Source organism: Arachis hypogaea, chromosome 18, assembly GCF_003086295.3.
Source record: "Arachis hypogaea cultivar Tifrunner chromosome 18, arahy.Tifrunner.gnm2.J5K5, whole genome shotgun sequence".
NCBI classification, from domain to species: Eukaryota; Viridiplantae; Streptophyta; class Magnoliopsida; order Fabales; family Fabaceae; genus Arachis; species Arachis hypogaea.
This window is the reverse complement of record NC_092053.1, coordinates 46,987,878-47,012,162: the sequence shown is the minus strand read 5'-3', so window position 1 is coordinate 47,012,162 and position 24,285 is coordinate 46,987,878. Positions and strand designations below refer to the sequence as shown.

Sequence of the window (24,285 nt, the reverse complement as noted above, 5' to 3'; positions counted from 1 at the left end):
AATTCCAATTTACATCGAAGAAGCATCTCCATCCCTGCCATTGGAGCAAACAACTTTGAGCTTAAACCTCAGTTAGTTTCTCTGATGCAACAAAACTGCAAGTTTCATGGACTTCCATCTGAAGATCCTTTTCAGTTCTTAACTGAATTCTTGCAGATATGTGATATTGTTAAGACTAATGGAGTGGATCCTGAAGTCTACAGGCTCATGCTTTTCCTTTTTGCTGTGAGAGACAAAGCTAGAATATGGTTGGACTCTCAACCTAAGGATAGCCTGAACTCTTGGGATAAGCTGGTCAAGGCTTTCTTAGCCAAGTTCTTTCCTCCTCAAAAGCTGAGTAAGCTTAGAGTGGATGTTCAAACCTTCAGACAGAAAGAAGGTGAATCCCTCTATGAAGCTTGGGAGAGATACAAGGAACTGACCAAAAAGTGTCCTTCTGACATGCTTTCAGAATGGACCATCCTGGATATATTCTATGATGGTCTGTCTGAATTAGCTAAGATGTCATTGGATACTTCTGCAGGTGGATCCATTCACCTAAAGAAAATGCCTGCAGAAGCTCAAGAACTCATTCACATGGTTGCCAATAACCAGTTTATGTACACTTCTGAGAGGAATTCTGTGAGTAATGGGACGCCTCAGAAGAAGGGAGTTCTTGAAATTGATACTCTGAATGTCATATTGGCTCAGAATAAAATATTGACTCAGCAAGTTAATATGATTTCTCAGAGTCTGAATGAAATGCAAGTTGCATCCAACAGTACTCAAGAGGCATCTTCTGAAGAAGAAGCTTATGATCCTGAGAATCCTGCAATAGCAGAGGTGAATTACATGGGTGAACCTTATGGGAACACCTATAACCCCTCATGGAGAAATCACCCAAATTTCTCATGGAAGGATCAACAAAAGCCTCAACAAGGCTTTAATAATGGTGGAAGAAACAGGTTTAGCAATAGTAAGCCTTTTCCATCATCCACTCAGCAACAGACAGAGAACTCTGAACAAAATACCTCTAATTTAGCAAACTTAGTATCTAATCTATCTAAGGCCACTCTGAGTTTCATGAATGAAACAAGGTCCTCCATTAGAAATTTGGAGGCACAAGTGGGCCAGCTGAGTAAGAAGATCACTGAAACCCCTCCTAGTGCTCTCCCAAGTAATACAGAAGAAAATCCAAAAGGAGAGTGCAAGGCCATTGATATAACCATCATAGCCGAACCCAAGGAGGAAGGGGAGGACGTGAATCCCAAGGAGGAAGACCTCCTGGGACGTCTAGTGATCAATAAGGAGTTTCCCTCTGAGGAACTAAAGGAATCTGAGACTCATCTAGAGACCATAGAGATTCCATTGAACCTCCTTATGCCATTCATGAGCTCTGAAGAGTACTCTTCTTCTGAAGAGAATGAAGATGTTACTGAAGAGCAAGTTACCAAGTTCCTTGGTGCAATCATGAAGCTGAATGCCAATTTATTTGGTAAAGAGACTTGGGGAGATGAACCTCCCCTGTTCACCAATGAACTAAATGCATTGGATCAACTGAGACTGCCTCAGAAGAAACAGGATCCTGGAAAGTTCCTAATACCTTGTACCATAGGCACCATAACCTTTGAGAAGGCTCTATGTGACCTTGGGTCAGGAATAAACCTCATGCCACTCTCTGTAATGGAGAAACTGGGAATCTTTGAGGTGCAAGCTGCTAAAATCTCATTAGAGATGGCAGACAACTCAAGAAAAGAGGCTTATGGACAAGTAGAGGACGTGTTAGTAAAGGTTGAAGGCCTTTACATCCCTGTTGATTTCATAATCCTGGATACTGGGAAGGATGAGGATGAATCCATCATTCTTGGAAGACCCTTCCTAGCCACAGCAAGAGCTGTGATTGATGTAGACAGAGGTGAATTAGTCCTTCAATTGAATGAAGACTCCCTTGTGTTTAAAACTCAAGGTCACCTTTCTGTAAACATGGAAAAGAGGCACAGTAAGCTTCTCTCAAAACAGAGTCAACCAGAGTTTGGTGTTGGGAGGCCTCAGCCAAACTCTAAGTTTGGTGTTGAACTCCCATATCCAAACTCTAAGTTTGGTGTTGGGAGTCTATAAAATTGACCTGATCACCTGTGTGGCTCCATGAGAGCCCACTGTCAAGCTATTGACATTAAAGAAGCGCTTGTTGGGAGGCAACCCAATTTTTATTTATCTAATTTTATTTTTATTTTTATTCTTCTTTCATGTTCTATTAAGTTTATGATCACGTGGAGTCACAAAATAAATAGAAAAATCAAAAACAGAATCAAAAATAGCAGAAGAAAAATTACACCCTGGAGGAAGGACTTACTGGCGTTTAAACGCCAGTAAGGAGCATCTAGCTGGCGTTCAACGCCAGAACAGAGCATGGATCTGGCGTTGAACGCCCAAAACAAGCAGCATCCTGGCATTCAGATGCCAGGAATGCACACTGAGGAAAGCTGGCGCTGAACGCCAGAAACAAGCATAGAACTGGCGTTCAACGCCAGAAACATGCTGCATCTGGGCGCTGAACGCCCAGAACAAGCACCAATTCGGCGTTTAAACGCCAGAATTGCATGCAAAGGCATCTTACATGCCTAATTGGTGCAGGGATGCAATTTCTTGACACCTCAGGATCTGTAGACCCCACAGGATCATCTCAGCATCTGTGAACCCCACAGGATCCCCACTACCTCCACTCATACTCTTCCCTCTTCTCAATGTTCATCCTCTCTTCCCAGTAAACACCCTTCCCCAAAACCCTTCACCAACCACCTCAAGCTCTCTTCTCTATCACCCATTCACCACTCACATCCATCCACTCTTCCCCATAAACCTACCTCATAAACCCCACCTACCTTCAAAATTCAAAATCACTTTCCCACCCAAACCCTCCCCATATGGCCGAACCTTAACCCCTCTCCCTCCACTATATAAACCCCTCTATTCTTCTTCATTTTCACCCAACACAATCCTCTCTTCTTCTTCTTGGCCGAAACACAACCTCTCTCCCTCTCCTCCATTTCTTCTTCTTCTTCATCTCTTCTTTCTTCTCTTGCTCGAGGGCGAGCAATATTCTAAGTTTGGTGTGGAAAAAGCATAAGCTTTTTGTTTTTCCATTACCATTGATGGAACCTAAGACCGGAGAATCCTCTAGAAAAGGGAAAGGGAAGACAAAAGCTTCCACCTCCGAGTCATGGGAGATGGAAAGATTCATCTCCAAAGCCCATCAAGACCACTTCTATGATGTTGTGGCCAAGAAGAAGGTGATCCCCGAGGTCCCTTTCAAACTCAAGAAAAATGAGTATCTGGAGATCCGACATGAGATCCATAGAAAAGGTTGGGAAGTTCTAACAAACCCCATCCAACAAGTCGGAATTCTAATGGTTCAAGAGTTCTATGCTAATGCATGGATCACTAGGAACCATGATCAAAGTAAGAACCCGAACCCAAAGAATTATCTCACCATGGTTCGGGGGAAATACTTAGATTTTAGTCCAGAAAATGTGAGGTTGGCGTTCAACTTGCCAATTATGGAAGAGAACGCATGCCCCTACACAAGGAGAGTCAACTTTGATCAAAGGTTGGACCAAGTCCTCATGGACATATGTGTGGAAGGAGCTCAATGGAAGATTGACTCAAAAGGCAAACCGGTTCAACTGAGAAGACTGGACCTTAAGCCTGTAGCTAGAGGATGGTTGGAGTTCATTCAACGCTCAATCATTCCCACTAGCAACCGGTCTGAAGTTACTATAGACCGGGCCATCATGATCCATAGCATCATGATTGGAGAAGAGGTGGAGGTTCATGAGATTATACCTCAAGAACTCTACAAGGTGGCTGACAAGTCCTCCACTATGGCAAGGTTAGCTTTTCCTCACCTCATTTGCCATCTATGCAATTTGGCTGGGATTGACATAGAGGGAGATATCCTCATTGATGAGGACAAGCCCATCACTAAGAAAATGATGGAGCAAACAAGAGAGCCCATTCATGGATCTCAAGAGACGCATGAAGAAGCTCATCACCAAGAAATCCCTGAGATGCCTCAAGGGATGCACTTTCCTCCACAGAATTTTTGGGAGCAAATCAACACCTCCTTAGGAGAACTGAGTTCCAACATAGGACAACTAAGGGTGGAACATCAAGAGTACTCAATCATCCTCCATGAAATTAGAGAAGATCAAAGAGCTATGAGGGAGGAGCAACAAAGACAAGGAAGAGACATAGAAGAGCTCAAGGACATCATTGGTTCCTCAAGAAGAAAACGCCACCATCACTAAGGTGGACTCATTCCTTGTTCTCAAATTTTCTGTTTTTCGTTTTCTTTATGTTAAGTGCTTATCTATGTTAGTGTCTTATTACATGATCATTAGTATTTAGTAACTTTGTCTTAAAGTTATGAATGTCCTATGAATCCATCACCTCTCTTAAATGAAAAATGTTTTTAATTCAAAAGAACAAGAAGTACATGAGTTTCGAATTTATCCTTGAACTTAGTTTAATTATATTGATGTGGTGACAATACTTTTTGTTTTCTGAATGAATACTTGAACAGTGCATATGTCTTTTGAAGTTGTTGTTTAAGAATGTTAAACATGTTGGCTCTTGAAAGAATGATGACAAGGAGACATGTTATTTGATAATCTGAAAAATCATAAAATTGATTCTTGAAGCAAGAAAAAGCAATGAATACAAAGCTTGCAGAAAAAAAAAAGATGGCAAAAAAAAATAGAAAAAGAAAAAGCAAGCAGAAAAAGCCAAAAGCTCTTAAAACCAAAAGGCAAGAGCAAAAAGCCAATAACCCTTAAAACCAAAAGGCAAGGGTATATAAAAAGGATCCCAAGGCTTTGAGTATCAGTGGATAGGAGGGCCTAAAGGAATAAAATCCTGGCCTAAGCGGCTAAACCGAGCTGTCCCTAACCATGTGCTTGTGGCGTGAAGATGTCAAGTGAAAACTTGAGACTGAGCGGTTAAAGTCAAGGTCCAAAGCAAAAACAGAGTGTGCTTAAGAACCCTGGACACCTCTAATTGGGGACTTTAGCAAAGCTGAGTCACAATCTGAAAAGGTTCACCCAATTATGTGTCTGTGGCATTTATGTATCCGGTGGTAATACTGAAAAACAAAGTGCTTAGGGCCACGGCCAAGACTCATAAAGTAGCTGTGTTCAAGAATCAACATACTGAACTAGGAGAATCAATAACACTATCTAAATTCTAAGTTCCTATAGATGCCAATCATTCTAAACTTCAATGGATAAAGTGAGATGCCAAAACTATTCAAGAGGCAAAAAGCTACAAGTCCCGCTCATCTGATTGGAGCTATGTTTCATTGATAGTTTGAAATTTATAGTATATTCTCTTTTTTTATCCTATTTGATTTTCAGTTGCTTGGGGACAAGCAACAATTTAAGTTTGGTGTTGTGATGAACGGATAATTTATACGCTTTTTGGCATTGTTTTTAGTATGTTTTTAGTAGGATCTAGTTACTTTTAGGGATGTTTTTATTAGTTTTTATGTTAAATTCACATTTCTGGACTTTACTATGAGTTTGTGTATTTTTCTGTGATTTCAGGTATTTTCTGGCTGAAATTGAGGGACTTGAGCAAAAATCAGATTCAGAGGTTGAAGAAGGACTGCTGATGCTGTTGGATTCTGACCTCCCTGCACTCAAAGTGGATTTTCTGGAGCTACAGAACTCTAAATGGCGCGCTCTCAATGAGGTTGGAAAGGAGACATCCAGGGCTTTCCAGCAATATATAATAGTCCATACTTTGCTCAAGTTTAGATGGCGCAAAAGGGCGTTGAACGCCAGTTCTACGCTGTAGTCTGGAGTTAAACGCCAGAAACACGTCACGAACCAGAGTTGAACGCCAAAAATACGTTACAACTTGGCGTTCAACTCCAAAAGAAGCCTCTGCACGTGTAAACTTCAAGCTCAGCCCAAGCACACACCAAGTGGGCTCTGGAAGTGGATTTATGCATCAATTACTTACTTCTGTAAATCCTAGTAGCTAGTTTAGTATAAATAGGACTTTTTACTATTGTATTTACATCTTTGGATTATCTTTTGATCTATTGATCACGTTTGGGGGCTGGCCATTCGGCCATGCCTGAACCTTCATTACTTATGTATTTTCAACGGTAGAGTTTCTGCACTCCATAGATTAAGGTGTGGAGCTCTGCTATTCCTCATGATTTAATGCAAAGTACTACTGTTTTACATTCAATTCAACTTATTCCGCTTCTAAGATATCCATTCGTACCCAAGAACATGATGAATGTGATAATTATGTGATGCTCATCATCATTCTCACTTATGAACGCGTGCTTGACAAACACTTCCGTTCTACATGCAAACAAGCTAGAATGAGTATCTCTTAGATATCTAATACAGGGGACGGAGTCTGAGATATTAGAATCTTCATGGTATAAGTTAGAACCCATGGATGGCCATTCCTGAGATCCGAAAAGTCTAAACCTTGTTTGTGGTATTCCGAGTAGGATCTGGGAAGGGATGGCTATGACGAACTTCAAACTCGCAAGTGCTGGGCGTAGTGACAGACGCAAAAGGAGGGTGAATCCTATTCCAGTATGATCGGGAACCTCCAGATGATTAGCCGTGCCGTGACAGAGCATTTGGACCATTTTCACAGAGAGGATGGGATGTAGCCATTGACAACGGTGATGCCCTATATAAAGCTTGCCATGGAAAGGAGTAGGAAGGATTGGATGAAGACAACAGGAAAGCAGAAGTTTAGAGGAACGAAAGCATCTCTATACGCTTATCTGAAATTCTCACCAATGATTTACATAAGTATTTCTATCTTTATTTTCTATTTAATTATTATTATTATTATTCGAAAACTCCATAACCATTTATTATACACCTAACTGAGATTTACAAGATGACCATAGCTTGCTTCATACCAACAATCTCTGTGGGATCGACCCTTACTCACGTAAGGTTTTATTACTTGGACAACCCAGTGCACTTGCTGGTTAGTTGTATCGAAGTTGTGACAAATTATGAATTAAGATTGGAGCACCAAGTTTTTTGGAACCATTACCAGGGATCACAATTTTGTGCATCAAGGCTGCACAGAGAGAGGCTGAGCAGGCAGGACCGGAGCAGGCTGCACCTCATCATGAGAAGGCCCATACGATACAGCCCGCAAACCCAGAGATCCCTCTACAGGCAGAGCCTACACTCGACCCTCCGACACTCATCCAGACTGCAGAGCCTCAGACCACCACAGAGACACCTACTGCACATCCTTCCGGAGATGACACTTCTTCACACCCAGCTTGAGTGAGCATCGAGGACGATGCTATTATTTTAGTGTGGGGAGGTCGCCATCTCTGGCGAACTTTATTTTGGTGAACCACTTTTCAGACTCTCTTTTTATCCTATTTTGCTCATTTTTCTGTATTTTTATTTTTTATTTTTTATTTTTATTTTTATTTTATCTTATCTTATTTATCTTCCAGTACTTGCATATTTTTTTTTTACTTTATTTCTATATTTTACACTTTGGTTTATATATATATTAGATATTTAGTTTAGGTTGCACTTTTAGCTTATTAAGTTGTGATATAGAATATATGGATTAATTAGTTTAGTTTACCCTTTTAGCATACGATAACTTGGTTTAATTGAAAATAAAGAAAGAGTAAACTAGAGACTTTAGTATAACAGAATAACAACAATCCACACACACTATATATATATATATAGCAACAAATGTGAGTTAGTTAACAACATTTCTTCAAGGAAGAACACTAAGTTTTTAAGAGCCATCCTAAGATTCACATTGAGAATAATGGGAACTCTTGATTTCTACTTGCATGACATACATAACTGATATATGGTTTCTGAGCCAAAGAACACACAACCCGTGAGTTTTTTAGCTTAATTGTATGGTTGCATTTAACCATAAATTTCATTCATGTGTGTTTCGCCATTCTTTTCTATACTTGTAATCTTTACTTTGTTTTAATCTATATGTCCAATATAGAATGTAGATACATGCCCACATATGATTGAGGCCATCATTTGAATTTTTCCTCACTTATCCCAAATAAGCTACCTCCTACATCACCTTTGTTAGCCCCCTTGAGCCTTTTAATCCCCTTTTGTTCTATAACCACATTACTAGCCTTAAGCAGAAAAAAAAATTAAAATCCCAAGTTGAATCCTTAGTTAGCTTAAGATAGAAATTATGTATTAACTAAGTGTGGAGAATTTTATGGGAACATGGGTTGATAGGAAAAGGATTAATTTAATAAGAATAATCAGAAATTTGGGAGCATGCTCATGTGAAACCAAATTAAACTAAAATACCATGTGCATTGATATATGTTTGTGTTTCAAAAAAAAAATCCTTTTTAATTAAACAAATAAATAAGGGGACAAAATTACCCCAATAATGAGTTTAGTAGAGAAATCAATGCACATGGAAGTAAAATCAAAAATAAATTTGGTACATGAATATGTAACACAAAAGTGGGAAAATTTTGGGTAGCTAGGCGAATTTTCAAAATTATGAAAAAGTATGTATATGTTAGGTGAGATCTTAGACTAATTAAGGGTTCAATTTATAGCTTACTTAGCCTTATATATATACCCTTACCTTTACCTTGGCCCCATTACAACCCTAAAAAAAGACCTCATGATGCTTGTATGTATACATTATATATTTGTTGATTGCTTAGATGAAGAACAAAGTTTTAGAAAGCATGAATAGAAAAGAATAGAGTGATTAACCCCAAACAATGAGTGAATGGAGAGTAAACACAAATCCAGTGAGGGTTCAATAGCTCATCTCCATATATCCAGATTTAATTATTTAACTGTCTTGCTAGTTTGTGAAATATTTTGACCCAACTCAATTGTGAAAGTGCTTTAACGTGATATAGGCTTGGCTATATGATTCCTTGAAAATATGTATCAAACTAACCACATGAAAGCTCTATATATATAGGTGGATAATAATTAAAATTGCATGATTCATTTAGGTAGCTTGCATTTAGAATAGATTGCATTGCATAAGATTCCACTATTCTACCTTTACTCTTTCTCTTGGATTTAGCATGAGGACATGCTATTGTTTAAGTGTGGGGAGGTTGATAAACCCCTATTTTATGATTCATCTTGTGCTTAATTGAGTGTTTTTATCAATTCTTCACCCACTTATTCATATGAATTGCATGGTTTTACTTTTCCTTCCTTATTATGTGATAAGTGTGAAAACATGTTTCCTATGCTTTAAAAGTATTAATTTTAATTATCCTTTATTACCATTCGATGTCGTGATTTATGTGTTAAGTATTTTCAGTCTTCATAGGGCAGGAATGGCTTAGAGAACAGAAAAGAAACATACAAAAATGGAGGGAAAGCACAAAAATAGAGTTTTGAAGAAAAGGGCAGTGACGCGCACGCGTGGACGACGCGGACGCGTGCCTTGAGCAGAACGCAAATGACGCGTACGCGTGACTGACGCGTACACGTGACAAGGAAAAACTCCAGACCACGCGAACACGTGACCCACGCGCTCGCGTTACAGACGCCACATACAGGAATCTGCAGAAAATGCCCACAGCGATTTCTGGACCCTTTTTCGGCCAATTCCAAATCCAGAAACACAGAATATAAGTCAGAGAATGGTGGAATCAAACAACAACTCGTAGAACGACACATACAACATTCATATGCAAATTTTAGGATTTAGATGTAGTTTTTAGAGAGAGAGGTTCTCTCCTCTCTCTTAGGATTAGGATTTAGGATTTCTATTATGTTTAGGCTACTTCTCTTCAATTACAGGTTCAATGTTCCTTTAATTTACTTTCTAGTTTTATGTACTCTGTTACTTTAATTGTTATTTATCTTTTCAATTTCTTTTATGATTTATTCTATGTTAAGATTGAACGTTCTATTTAATATTATTTGAGATATTTCAGATTAATGATCGTTCTATTCTATTTATGATACTTTCAATTTAATTATTGATTTATTTTCTCCCTTTGGCTTTGGTTAAGTAATTGGTAACACTTGAGTTATCAAACTCAGTAGTTGATTGGAAATTAGGATTGCTAATTGATTTGAATCCCTCTAAAGCTAGTCTTTCCATAGGAGTTGACTAGGATCGAGGAATCAAGTTAATTAGTCCACTTGACTCTCCTTATTAGTAAGGATTAACTAAGTGGGAGCAATAACAATTCTCATCACACCTGATAAGGATAACTAGGATAGAAATTCCAATTCTTATACCTTGCCAAGAGATTTTCATAATTATTAATTTATTTTTCTTGCTATTTAAATTACTTGTTCCCTATTTCAAAAACCCAAAAATACACTTTTACTCATAACCAATAATAAATACACCTCCCTACAATTCCTTGAGAAGACGATCCGAGGTTTAAATACTTCGGTTTATTATTTTTATTGGATTTGCTTAAGTGACAACCAAACCTTTGTACAGAAGGAATTCTTGTCGGTCTAGAAGCTATACTTACAACGGGAATTTATTTGTGAAAATTCTAGATCGCGTGAGAGTTCCGTTCATCAACTCTGCTCTGGTCCGATATGGAATTAACCATAATGTGGCAACTCCATATCATCCACAGACAAATGGGCAGGCTGAAGTCTCAAATAGAGAACTAAAACGAATCCTGGAACAGACAGTAAGTACACGTAGAAAGGATTGGGCAAGAAGTCTGGATGATGCTCTCTCGGCATACAGAATAGCATTCAAGACTCCTATAGGGACCTCTCCATACCAGCTTGTGTATGAAAAAGCCTGTCATCTGCCAGTGGAACAGGAACATAAGGCCTACTGGGTGACCAGGTTCCTAAACCTTGATGCTAAGATAGCTGGAGAGAAGAGATTACTCCAGCTGAATGAGCTGGAGGAGTTCAGACTCAATGCTTTCGAAAATGCTAAAATTTACAAAGAGAAAGCAAAAAGATGGCATGACAAAAAGTTGTCATCTAGAGTCTTTGAGATAGGACAGAAAGTTCTACTGTTTAATTCTAGGCTCAGACTGTTCCCTGGGAAATTGAAATCCCGATGGAGGGGACCATATGTGATTACAAGTGTGTCACCATATGGTTATGTAGAGCTTCAAGATGTTGATTCTGACAAAAAATTCATTGTTAATGGACAGAGAATCAAACATTATCTTGAAGGCAATATTGAGCAAGAATGCTCAAAACTGAGACTAAATTAAAAAGCTCAGTAAAGTCCAGCTAAAGACAGTAAAGAAGCACTTGCTGGGAGGTAACCCAGCCATTATCAAATCAAATTAGATGTTTATATCAATTATATAAGTATTTAATTTTGTTCCTAATGTTAGATAATGCATTCTAGTGGATAAATTAGGAAAATAGAGGTTCAAGACATAAAACAGAAAAATCACAGAGAAAAGGAGCTCACTGGCGTCAAAACGCTAGTAAAGAGGCAATTTGGGCGTTAAACGCCAGAATGGCTACCATTCTGGGTGTTTAACGCCAGTAAGGGCATCATTCTGGGCGTTAAACGCCAGAATTGGCAGCATTCTGGGCATTTAGAAAAACGCCCAGTAAAAAAGGATTTCTAGCGTTTAACGCCAGCCAGGGTACCTGGCTTGGCGTTTAACGCCAGAACAGCTAGGGGAGAGGTAATTTCGTTTTCAATCCAATTTTTTTCAAATTTTCATGTTTTAATTCAAAATTTTCTGCATCCAAACATTAAAAATATTCAATTTTTAATTTCCATTAACAAAAATTCATAATCTTATAAATTCTTTTTAATTCTCCTTCAATTCTTTTCAAATCTTTTTCAAAAAAACTCATTCATCTTTCCAATTTCTTTTCAATTTTTTTTAATTCATTTATATTTTCTTTTATTTCTTGGATGCATAAACAAAAATTCAGATTTAACTTTCTCATATCTTTTTCATATCTCTTAAATTTTGAAAACAATCTTCTCTTTTGCATATCATGTTTATCTTTCGTCAATTATATCTTCCAAATCATATCTGTTTCTAAAATTTCAAAACCCATTCCTTCCCTCCCCTCTATTTATACATTCGGCCATCCCCTTTTCTTAATCATTCGAATCTTTCTCTCCATCTATTCATCTTCTTTCTTTACTTTTGCTTGAGGACAAGCAAACCTCTATGTTTGGTGTGATTTTCCGTGATCACTAACCAAGATCATGGCCCCTAAAGGAAAACAAACCACTCCAAGAGGCAAGAAAGAAAATAATCCAAAACCACAATGGATGCATGAGAGGTTCTGCACCAAAGAACATGCAAATCATTACTTCAAAATTGTGTGCAGAAGATCAGTGATCCCAAAAGTCAAGTTCGATCTGAAAGAAGACGAATATCCGGAGATCCAAGAGCAGATTCGAAACAGAGGCTGGAAAATCCTAGCTAATCCTAAGATGAATGTGGGAAGAAACATGGTCTAGGAATTCTATTTAAATCTGTGGCTGACAGATAAGCAAAGGATGGAGGGAACCGCCTTCCACACTTTTCGAACCATGGTCAGAGGGAAGATTATCTACTTCCATCTTGACAAAGCGAGAGAAGTCCTCAAACTTCCTCAACTGTAGGATGATCCAGAATCCTTTAATAGGAGAATGGCTAAAGATAAAAAGCTAGATCAAGTTCTAGAGGACATATGCCTCCCTGGAACCAAGTGGATAACCAATGCAAAAGGTGTTCCAAACCAACTGAAGAGAGGAGACCTCAAGCCAGTTGCTAGGGGCTAGCTAGATTTCATTGGGTGATCTATACTTCCCACCAGTAACCGCTCTGAAGTCACTGTCAAAAGAGCAGTGATGATTCACTGTATTATGCTAGGAAAAGAAGTGGAGGTTCATCAGCTAATTCCTTGTGAAATTTACTTATTTTGAAACAAGGAATCCACTGAAGCCAAATTGGCTTACCCAAGCTTGATCAGTCTGCTATGTAAAGATGCAGGGGTAAAGATGGGTGTGGATGAATTTATCCCAGTTGAACGCCCAATCACCAAAAAAGTGATGAATGGAACTCAAATTCAAGATAACCTCATCAAGAGGGGGCGCATGAACTCCTTCCAGAAATTCCTCAATTTGACTATTGGGCCCGCTTAGAGGCCTCTGTCACCAAGCTGCAAGAAGCTATGAGTCAACTCAAAGAAGAGCAACATAATCAAAACAGCATGCTCTGCAAAATGCTCATAGAACAAGAGAAACAAGGGCGTGAAATACAGGAGCTAAAGCGTCAGAAGCTGTCCCTTGAAGAGTTGGACGTCCCACAGATTGAAGGAGCACCTACCCCTCAAAATCAAGGTTGTTGAGTCCTAACTCTGTGATAACTTTTATTATTAGACACCTATTTTAAGAGCTACATAAGCATTAGTATTAGAGTCATTTATTTTTATTTTTATGTCTTTAATTTCCTTTCTTTTATTATTATCTGTCTGCTTTGATGTTTTATTTTATGTCTTATTTTTATTCCATGATTAATAAAATTTAGAAGTATGTGTCTTAAAGCTATGAATGATTCTATATATCCCTCACCTTTCTTAAATGAAAAAATATTTTTATTTGCAAAAGAACAAGAAGTACATGAATTTCGAATTCTACCTTGAAATTAGTGTAATTATTTTGATATGGTGGCAATACTTTTTGTTTTCTGAATGAATGCTTGAACAATGCATATTTTCAATATTGTTGTTTATGAATGTTAAAATTATTGGCTCTTGAAAGAATAATGAAAATGAAGAAATATTATTGATAATCTGAAAAATCATAAAATTGATTCTTGAAGTAAGAAAAAGCAGTGAAGAACAAAAGCTTGCAAAAAAATAAAAAATAAAAAAAATAAAAAAATAAAAAAATAGATAAATAAAAAAAAAGCAAGCAGAAAAAGCCAGTAACCCCTTAAACTAAAAGGCAAAGGTAAAGAGGATCCAAGGCTTTGAGCATTAATGGATAGGAGGGCCCAAAGGAATAAAATCCTTGACAAAGCGGCTAAATCAAGTTGTCCCTAACCATGTGCTTGTGCCATGAAGGTCCAAGTGAAAAGCTTGAGACTAAGTGGTTAAAGTCGTGGTCCAAAGCAAAAGAGTGTGCTTAAGAGCTCTGGGCACCTCTAACTGGGGACTCTAGCAAAGCTGAGTCACAATCTGAAGAGGTTTACCCAGTTATGTGTCTGTGGCATTTATGTATCCGGTGGTAATACTGGAAAACAAAGTGGTTAGGGTCACGACCAAGACTCATAAAGTAGCTGTGTTCAAGAATCAACATACTGAACTAGGAGAATCAATAACGCTATCTGAATTCTGAGTTCCTATGGATGCCAATCATTCTGAACTTCAAAGAATAAAGTGAGATGCCAAAACTGTTCAGAAGCAAAGAGGCTATTAGTCCCGCTCATCTAATTGGAACTAAGCTTCATTGGTATTTTGAAATTCATTATATATTCTCTTCTTTTTATCCTATTTTATTTTTAGTTGCTTGGGGATAAGCAACAATTTAAGTTTGGTGTTGTGATGAGCAGATAATTTATACCCTTTTTGGCATTATTTTTAGGTAGTTTTTAGTATGTTTTAGTTACTTTTTATTATATTTTTATTAGTTTTTACGCAAAAATCACATTTCTGGACTTTACTATGAGTTTGTATTTTTTTTCTATGATTTCAGGTATTTTCTGGTTGAAATTGAGGGACCTGAGCAAAAATCTGATTAAGACGCTGAAAAAGGACTACAGATGCTGTTGGATTCTGACCCTCCAGCACTCGAAGTGAATTTTCTAGAGCTAGAGAAGCCCAATTGGTGCGCTCTTAATTGAGTTGGAAAGTAGACATCTTGGGCTTTCGAGAAATATATAATAGTCCATACTTTACCCAAGATATGTTGGCCCAAACTGGCGGTAAAAGACAGCCTAAAACTTTCAGGCATAAAACGTCAGAACTGGCATAATTCTTGGCGTTAAATGCCCATTTTGGCACCCAGGATGGCGTTTAACTCCAATTTGAGGCATATGCACGTGGAAGCTTGAAAGCTCAGCCTAAACACTTACCAAGTAGGCCCCAGAAGTAGATTTCTGCACTATCTGCACCTAGTTACTCATTTTCTGTAACCCTAAGTTACTAGTTTAGTATAAAAACTACTTTTAGAGATTCATTTGAGTAACTCATGAAATTTTTTACATTCCATATTGTATCTTTGATGGCATGAGTCTCTAAACCCCATAGGTGGGGGTGAGGAGCTAGGTTGTGTTTCAATGGATTAATGTAATTACTACTGTTTTCTATTCAATCACGCTTGATTCTATTCTAAGATACTCACTCGTACTTCAATATAGAGAATATGATAATCCGTGACACTCATCATTATCCTCAACCTATGAATGCGTGCCTGACAACCACTCCCGTTCTATCTGATCTCAACGTAGTCATTGGGCGACAGCTTGAGTGCGTATCTCTTGGGTTTCTAATCTACAGACCGGGTCCAGAGGTTAGAACCTTCGTGGTATAGGCTAGAACCAATTGACAGCATTCCTGGGGTCCGGAAAGTCTAAACCTTGTCTGTGGTATTCCGAGTAGGATCTGAGAAGGGATGACTGTGATGAGCTACAAACCTGCAAATGTTGGGCTCAATGACAGTGTGCAAAAGGACAGGGGTCCTATTCCGACGCTAGTGAGAACCGACAGATGATTAGCCGTGCGGTAGCTATACATGGTATTTTTCATCCGAGACAAAAAATCCGACAGTTGATTAGCCGTGCAGAGATCGTACCTGGTATTTTTCGTCCGAGAGGATCATACAGCTTGCCATTGAAGGAAGCCATACGTGTTTGGAGAAGAAGACAGTAGAAAAGTAGAGATTCAGACGACAAAGCATCTCCGGAGCCTCAACCTTTTTCTCATTACTGAATTACAAGTACCATTTATTTCATGTTATTTACTTTTCATAATCAAATCACTTTTATCATTAATCTCCTGACTAAGATTTACAAAATAACCATAGCTTGCTTCAAACCGACAATCTCCGTGGGATCGACCCTTACTCACGTAAGGTATTACTTGGACGACCCAGTGCACTTGCTGGTTAGTTGTGCGGAGTTGTGAAAAGTGTTATCACAATTTCGTGCACCACCGGTACTGCCGGTCAAATTTTCAGTGTGCATTTTTATTCAGAAAACAGTTTTCCAACTCAGAAAAATTCACTGAGTTCAAATATCATATTTAAATTATCAAATTCCGATTGCTAAATTTTCTAACCATATTCGCTCCTATTTAATTAATTACGGTTTAACCGGATTTTACACATCTTATATATAAAAGGAAAAGTATAAGTAGACAATAAAAATATTAAGCAATGTGAACAATAGATATATCGGATGTTCATTTCACTAGGTGTACGGATGGTTATTTTAATATTAAGATTTAGGTGAGTAATTTAAAAGTGTAATGTGTTTTTATTTGATTGGTGGTTGTTCATGTTGTTCAAGATAGTCATTGTTTACCTAGCACTCCCCTATATAAAATTATGAATGTTATGAGTATATGAAACTATGGATGTTATTAATATGAAATTATGGATGTTATGTGTATGAACTTATGGATGTTATGAGTAAATTTATCAATTGAATAAATTAATTTAAGTATTTGATATTTTCTAAATCCAATTATGAGAAAATTTGAAAATATTTGTGTTCAAAATACAATAAATTATTATTTCACTTTAAAAAATATGAAACAAATATTACGTAAGTGAGACAATAAATTAATGATTATAAAAAAAATTAATTAAAATTAATGATAATTAAAATTTAAATTATTTCACCCTCTACAATATTAGGTAGGTGCAGTGAAATAATAAGAAAAAAATAAATTAATGATTATAAAAAAAAATGAATCACATTAATGACATTCAAAGTATATTATTATGATTAATCTTTAATGTAATAATATATATAAAAATCAAATTATAAAAGGTTTTATTAATATATGATATGTTACATCCTAATAGTTAGAGATATAATGTAATAAGTTGAGTGATAAGAGAGTAAGATAAAAAATTAAAATATAAAAAAGTTATATAAATGAAGTCAAATAAAAAAATTTTGACTAGTTATAGTTGAATTATTTTATTTTTTAAATTTTTTTCTTTTTTTTTTTTATATTAGTAATGAATATTTTTTAAAAAGAGTATATTTAAGAGTCAAAAGTACACGTTCTATATTTAAAAATGATTCAATTATAAAAAATATAAATGTAATTAATTAAAAATTTTATTTATAAAAAGGATGAATTATGAGATGAATTTGAGATATATTCAATTTATTATTGGTATAAAGATTTAAATAGCTAGGTAGAGCTGCACACAAAATTTGATGACTTGATACATTTTAAAAGTAGTCCGTTTTTTATAGCAATATCTGATAATAAAAAAAAATTAGCTAAAATAAATTAAAATTTATTTTATTTAATATTCATTAATTGTTATAGTAATTAATAAATTCTAAATAAAATAATTTTTAACTTTTTTTTTTGTTTCTTTAGTATTATTAATTTTTTAAATCAGCTTTTATATATATATTCATTTAAAGATGAAATGATTACTCAGTATCTATAATTAGAAAAATTAGAATATAATCAATTAAACTTTTTATTTCTAGAAATAATCAATTAAAAGATATAATTTAGATAGACATAATAAAACTCGTCAATACGGGTATAGAATTTTGAATAGATGACGGTGGGTGGCTCAATAACATATTAACATGGTACGTGCATTATATTATGTGCGAATTTTTAAATTAGTGCGCTATTTTAGGGGAGAATTGACCATTTTGGTATCCAAAAAATTTAGATCCTGACAAAAAAAATTATTAAAAAAATAATATCGACAAAACAATATTTAAATAATTTAAAAATGGAATAAAAATATTTAATAAATATTATATTTTTTATAAATAATAAAAATTTTTTGTATTTAATAAATAAATTATTTATTTGATCTAAATTTCAATAAAAATATTTTAATAAATATTTTAGAAAATACAAAAAAATTCACATAAAATTTAATTTTTAGATTTTTTATTTTTCAAAAAAAGGTAGTTATTCATAATAAAAAAATTAAAAAAATTACTTGACAACAAATTATCAAATTTTAAGAATGAAAATATCGTATTTTTTTTATAATATTTACATAAAATTATATCAAAATCTAATCTTTAAAATTATTTTTTAAATATATATTTAATATTTAATATTTTGATTATTAAAAAAAATTATTTTTTGTTTTTAGTAATAAATAAATATGCACAAATTAAAGAACAAAAAGATGACATCATTTAAATGAAATTCCGTTTATATTAATAATTAATAAATATACATAAAGGGAAACATTTATATAGCAATAAATAGTAATAAATGAATGGTCAATAAATACGTTAAACATGGAAATATTAAATAAGGATTAATTCCGTTTATATTAATAATTAATAAATATACATAAAGAGAAACATTTATAGTAATAAATGAATGGTCAATAAATACGTTAAACATGGAAATATTAAATGAGGGTTAATTTGGAAAATGAAAATCATCACTTGACGAAGACCTATGATGCGCAGACATTGACACGAATATTGAATACGATATAACATAGAATATGTCGACACGCAAATTTTAAAATTTTATAAGACATGGGGACACGCATACATATAAAATATAAAGTATTTTTTTGATAAATTATAATGATATTTTGATATTTTATTAATATTAAAATATAAATTCATTTTTTAATTATTTTTAATGTCGTATTTTAATTATATCAATTATATAAAATATTTTTTGTTTTAATAAATTTATTTCAAGAATATATGTTAAGAATAAGACCGGACACGCTGACATGTGATAGTATTTAGGTGTGTCCAAGTGTGTCCGGTAAAATTTTTTTTATGTTTTATTAAGATACGGTTTGGACATAGCATAGACATGCCTATCAGTTTAGTGTCGGTGAGTGTCGTGTCTGAAATATGTTCGACATGTGGACACTACGACAACTCAGCGAAATGTCCGAATTTCATAGACAAAGACTATTTAATAAATTATAAATTTGTAAAAAAGTTTTGTTGTCATTGAGTGCCTATAAATAGTAAATACTAGTTCTTTTGAGTCTCTTCTATAGTAGGGTATGAATTAAGTTTTCAAATTTGTGATATGAAAATACTTTTATATTTTTTCGTCTTCTTATTTGTTCTATGCGTAGACTTTGGTATGCATCTAATTTATCAAATAACATGCCATCATATTCTATTTAGATGTTGTCCTAAGATAATAAAATATTTGAGATGCCCCAAATAAAAAAACGTCTCTGTGTTTTCTTTGAGAAAAATAAAGATACAAAGACGCCAAAATTTAAAAAAATTGTTTTTATTTTATCTTCTTTTTACCATCCACAACAAATTACCTTCTTTTACTACTATTCTTGACAACTAAAGTTTTTGGCTCTCTGTACATTATGTTTTCTCCTGTTGAATGAATAGAAAATTTGTAAATTTTTGTTTCTAGAACAAAATCTTTTTTTTTATATCCTTCTTTCTCGCATTTATCTTTCACGATAGAAATCAAATGGAATCTAAAGACATACACTAAGATTATTCTCAATAAAAAATTAAATTTTATATATTTTTTATTAAAAATTTTTAAATTAATAAAAACATATATTTGCTATACTTTTGTATGATTTTAGTTATAACATTTTGATTTCAGCAATTGTTATATGATTTTAGTTTCTTCGCTAATGACTGTGTTTTATGTCTGAATATTTATAGGTAATAACCAAATTAAGATGACAGAGGCGAACAGGATAACATGCACGGGTTGTGCAGCCGGTGCTGAGTATTGTTCACCATCCAACCCAAAAAATAAATATGACCCAAATGCGGCATGTGATAGTATTTGCGTGTTTTTTCATGGTAGGGTTTCGACCAAGGGAGAATGCTTTCCAAACCACGGATGCGTTTGTACCTATCCAAATCCGAATCCAAGTCAGCAATGTCCCGATCCCCGGTGTTAATTTGTTATAATAATGCATGGGGAATAAAGTAGTGATGATGATTGTATTATTATCTATCAAATAACTAATAATTAAATAGTGGTTGTACTATGATTTATAAATTCTTGCCTTTCCCATTTTATCATTAATATCATATACTGAGTTTTTTTTCCCTTCTATAAACAATAAAAAATTCTAATCCTACACTAAACACAAACTCGATATGAGTAGATACCTATATATTGTTGTTAATGGCAAGGTTGCGAGAACCGAACCGGTCAATGAACCGGTAAGATAACTGGTTCACTGGTTCAACGGTTCGACCGGGGTTCAACCGGGGTTCAACCGGTTTAATTAAATATTCATTAAAAATTTAATATATAATTTCAAATATTTAAATTTGATCATTTCTAACCTAATGAAATCCAAAATTTCAAAATTTACCATAATGTTCTACACCCAAAAAAAATACTAACAACAAAATCTCCAACTAATCAGTAATCATCAGAAAATCAGCAACAAGCCAACAATATATCATCAAGCAACAACATCATCATCAATTTAGAAAATCAACAATTCAAAATAAGCAAACATCAACAAAATCAACTCAGCAACTCAGAATTAAACCTAGCAATTCACAATTAAACCCAACTCCAATTCAGAAATAAATAAAGGCACTAATCATCACTAATCAGTAATCATCAGAAAATCCACAAGCAGCCAACAATATATCATCAAGCAACAACATCATCATCATTTCAGAAAATCAGCAATTTATAATAAGCAAACATCAACAAAATCAGTATATTATTAACTCAGCAACTCATATTAAACCCAAATAACTCATAATTAAACCCAACTCCAATTCAAAATCAAAGGCACCAATCATCACTGATCAATAACCATCAGAGAATCAACAAGAAGCCAACAACATATCAGTAACAATATCATCATCATTTCAGAAAATCATTCTAGAATCATAAATCAACCATCAACAAGATTATTCCAGTTTCATAAAATAAGTAAGAGACTATGTACTCATTCACAATTTTAGACATAATGAAAATTTTGATGCCAAATGTAATTATATTTGTCCTGCATCTGTCTGCTTTCGAGTGAAGTGATTTGCAAATATGAAGACTGGGTCCTGCATCAACACTCAGAGTGCTTACTGCTTACCGGCGGCGAGGAGGAAGGGGAGTGACGGCGACGACAGAGGAGACGGCCACACCGGCGAACAGAGAGAGAGCGCTTGAACAGAGGAGACGGCGCGACGGCCGCAGAGCTTCCACACGATGGCGAGGGAGCTTCCTACGATGGCGACACAGCTTCCTAGGACGGCGACGGAGCTTCCACGGCGCGACACCGACGAACAGAGGAGAGGAGATGCGGTGGTTGTGGGTTCCGCGGGCCACACCGGCGAACAGAGAGAGAGAGAGAGAGCGCTTGAACAGAGGAGACGGCGCTTGAACAGTGGTTGTGGGTTCCGCTAGGGTTCTTTTCTGTTCTTCTTCCAATTGAGTTTTTGAGAGAGGAGAGGAGTCGATTGAGTTTTTGAGAGAGGAGTGGAGTCGATTTACTGATTTAGGGCTCGTTTCGTTTAGGCAATTACAATTAGGCGTTTTTTTTTTTTTTTTTTAACCGCAAAAAACCGTAAAAAAACCGGACGGTTCGTCCGGTTTACCGGTTAACCGCCGGTTCGACCGGTTTTTTCCCCGGTTTTTTGCCAGACGGTTTCTGACCTTACCCGGACCGGTTAGGTGACCGGTTCCCGGTTTTTCCGGTTGAACCGGCCGGTCCGGTTCGGTTTTCAGAACCATGGTTAATGGACACAAAGTATTCCTAATAATTATCGCACTAATTGCATTGTGTTTCTAGCTAAAGTCGTCGTCGACCAAATAAAGTTAAAGATAATTTAGAGTCTGTTTATTTTGTGTTCTAAAATTACATATTAAGTTTATTAATTAAATAAATGTTCATTAAAAATATAAAATTTTAAATTTTTAATATATATTCTATATGTATTAAATAAAAATATTTAAAAAAATTTTTAATAATAAACTTATCATATCTTTAGAAAATATGTTAACTAAATTTTTTTTTATTGGCAATAAATATATGTTCCTAAGGATATAAAATGTTCATTCAATCTTAATGAATATATGGTCTGATTTATAATAATTACTGTCGTCAGATTCGTTGAACCAAATTTGACAGAAGGAAGTAGTTATTTTATACTGGTTTTACTATAAAAAATTTTAATGATAAATCATAATATTCTGCTGGTATAATAAAAATACATTAGTCACAAAAAAAAAATACATTTTTTAAATAAAAAATTGACAGAAAAATTTACAATGAGGATATGACCGAAAAAATGAAGTGATAATAGAAACGAAGCTAGAATAAAATTTGAATAAAGATCAAAGTTTAATTTTTCAATGTAAAACGACTAAAATAAAAATTGTTAAAAAAATTAAAAGTAAAATTTATGAATAATTTATTAAAAAAAGGTTGAAGTTTAGGGGCCATTGTTTCGTTTGGCATATGAGTGGCAGTAGAAGCAGAAAGAAAAAGTGTAGATATTCAAAATAAAACCGTTCTGGACACATTTCAAGGGCATAGGTAGAGCACAGTAGGCATAACATAGTGCTCAAAATTCTAGCAGTACTAGCTCTTGATGTGGGAGCAATGTTATGGCTCATGATGAGATGAAATCTAAAGTAAATTTAAATCCAGCACCGACTGAACTATTCTAAATTTTTGTCATTCACTATAAAAGAAGGATATGAAATATGTCCAAAGTTTTTTGGTACCTAGACCCATAATAACATGATTGTCGATCCATGTGTTTTATTGTAAGTACTCCACCACCCTTTCTTTAGATTGTGGTGAGGTCTCTTCACAGCAGTAATTCATTAGCTTCATGAATAAACATATTGAGATTTAAAACATGGTTGAGATCCTGACCAAAAAAAAAAACAAAAACATGGTTGAGATTAAGTAATGAATAAAAATTTTTAAAATAATGTTATATATGTGTAAATATGTAATATTTATAAATTTGTAATGTTATAATATTTAAAATTAAGGACTGCTCAACCTATTAAAAAACACTAAAAATGCATCTAAGTCACCACTCTCATAGCACCTTCTTAACAGTACCACTAGTTTAATGACTCGTGCAACGCACGGGTATAGTTGAATCGTACAACAAAAGTATTTAACGAAAACAAAAACATACATCAAACCCTAAACGATATACAATACATTATCAGGTAATAAAAATATACTTATTTGTTATAGACATTAAGTGCAGATATTAAATATTAATCAAACAAATGCATATCATTAAGCATTAATTAAAAGAATAATTATTCTCCACATACAAGTTATTTTTCGATACAAGTTTATACAAGTCATTTATATTCATACGCGCACATTTTTCTTCGTGCCATTACTGCACGTTCTTCTTCTCTTTTCTTCTTACTGCACGTTCTTCTTCTTCTTTGTTTTTTTTTTTTTTCGTTATCATCGTCACCAACACCACCTCCTCCTCCTCTTTCTTTTTCATTGAAATTTCTTCTCCTCCTTCCTTTTCCTCCTTCTCTCCCATCATCAGTTATCTCGTTGTTGAAGATAATGAATAATTCAAGTTCAGATTTTCAATTGAACTACAATGAAATTGGTTATTGTTTTGAATCTAATCAAGTGGCTAAGGTGTGGTTCGATTCTAGTTAATGTTTCGTTAGTAGTTTATGATTCTGTAGGTGAATAATGTTGTTTTTGTTTGTGAAAATTGTTATTCATTGTTGATGGTTTGAATTGAATGTAATGTAAAAGTTCTACATTAAAGAAAATATTTTTCTGTATTTGTAGCAAATTTGGGTGTAACACGAAGATATTTGGGTGTAACACGAAGATATTTAGGTGTATTGTTTAAGAATTTTTGGTGTACGTATGCTGATAAGTTCTGCATAATTTAAAACTCTTCCTCTTCCTCCTCATCATCTTCTGCCGCTTCTTCTTTTTTTCATCATCATCACCATCTTCTTCTTCTTCTTTTTTCTTATTCATCTTTTCTTTTTTGTTTTACATTTTCAAATTTTTTCTTGTTTTACTCTGTTAACAAGATTAAAAATAAAAAAATTAAACAAAGAAGAAGAAATATATAATGGTACAAAATTACTTAGAAGAGGATGAACTTACATTCAATCAACTAAAAGAAAGAAAGAA

The 24,285-nt window shown here is 34.7% G+C and overlaps 1 long non-coding RNA gene and 1 other non-coding gene across 2 annotated transcripts; one reads left to right on the top strand and one right to left on the bottom strand.

Moving 5' to 3' along the window:
- Positions 1 to 339: 339 nt before the first annotated feature.
- LOC112774649 (small nucleolar RNA R71) lies at positions 340 to 447 on the bottom strand. Its single transcript, XR_003189124.1, has one exon. It is a non-coding gene; the product is annotated as a small nucleolar RNA R71 (small nucleolar RNA).
- Positions 448 to 19,138: 18,691 nt separating this feature from the next.
- On the top strand, positions 19,139 to 20,171 carry LOC112771465 (uncharacterized). The gene is made up of 2 exons (XR_003187088.2): positions 19,139 to 19,266; positions 19,826 to 20,171. It is a non-coding gene; the product is annotated as an uncharacterized lncRNA (long non-coding RNA).
- The last annotated feature ends 4,114 nt before the right edge of the window (positions 20,172 to 24,285 follow it).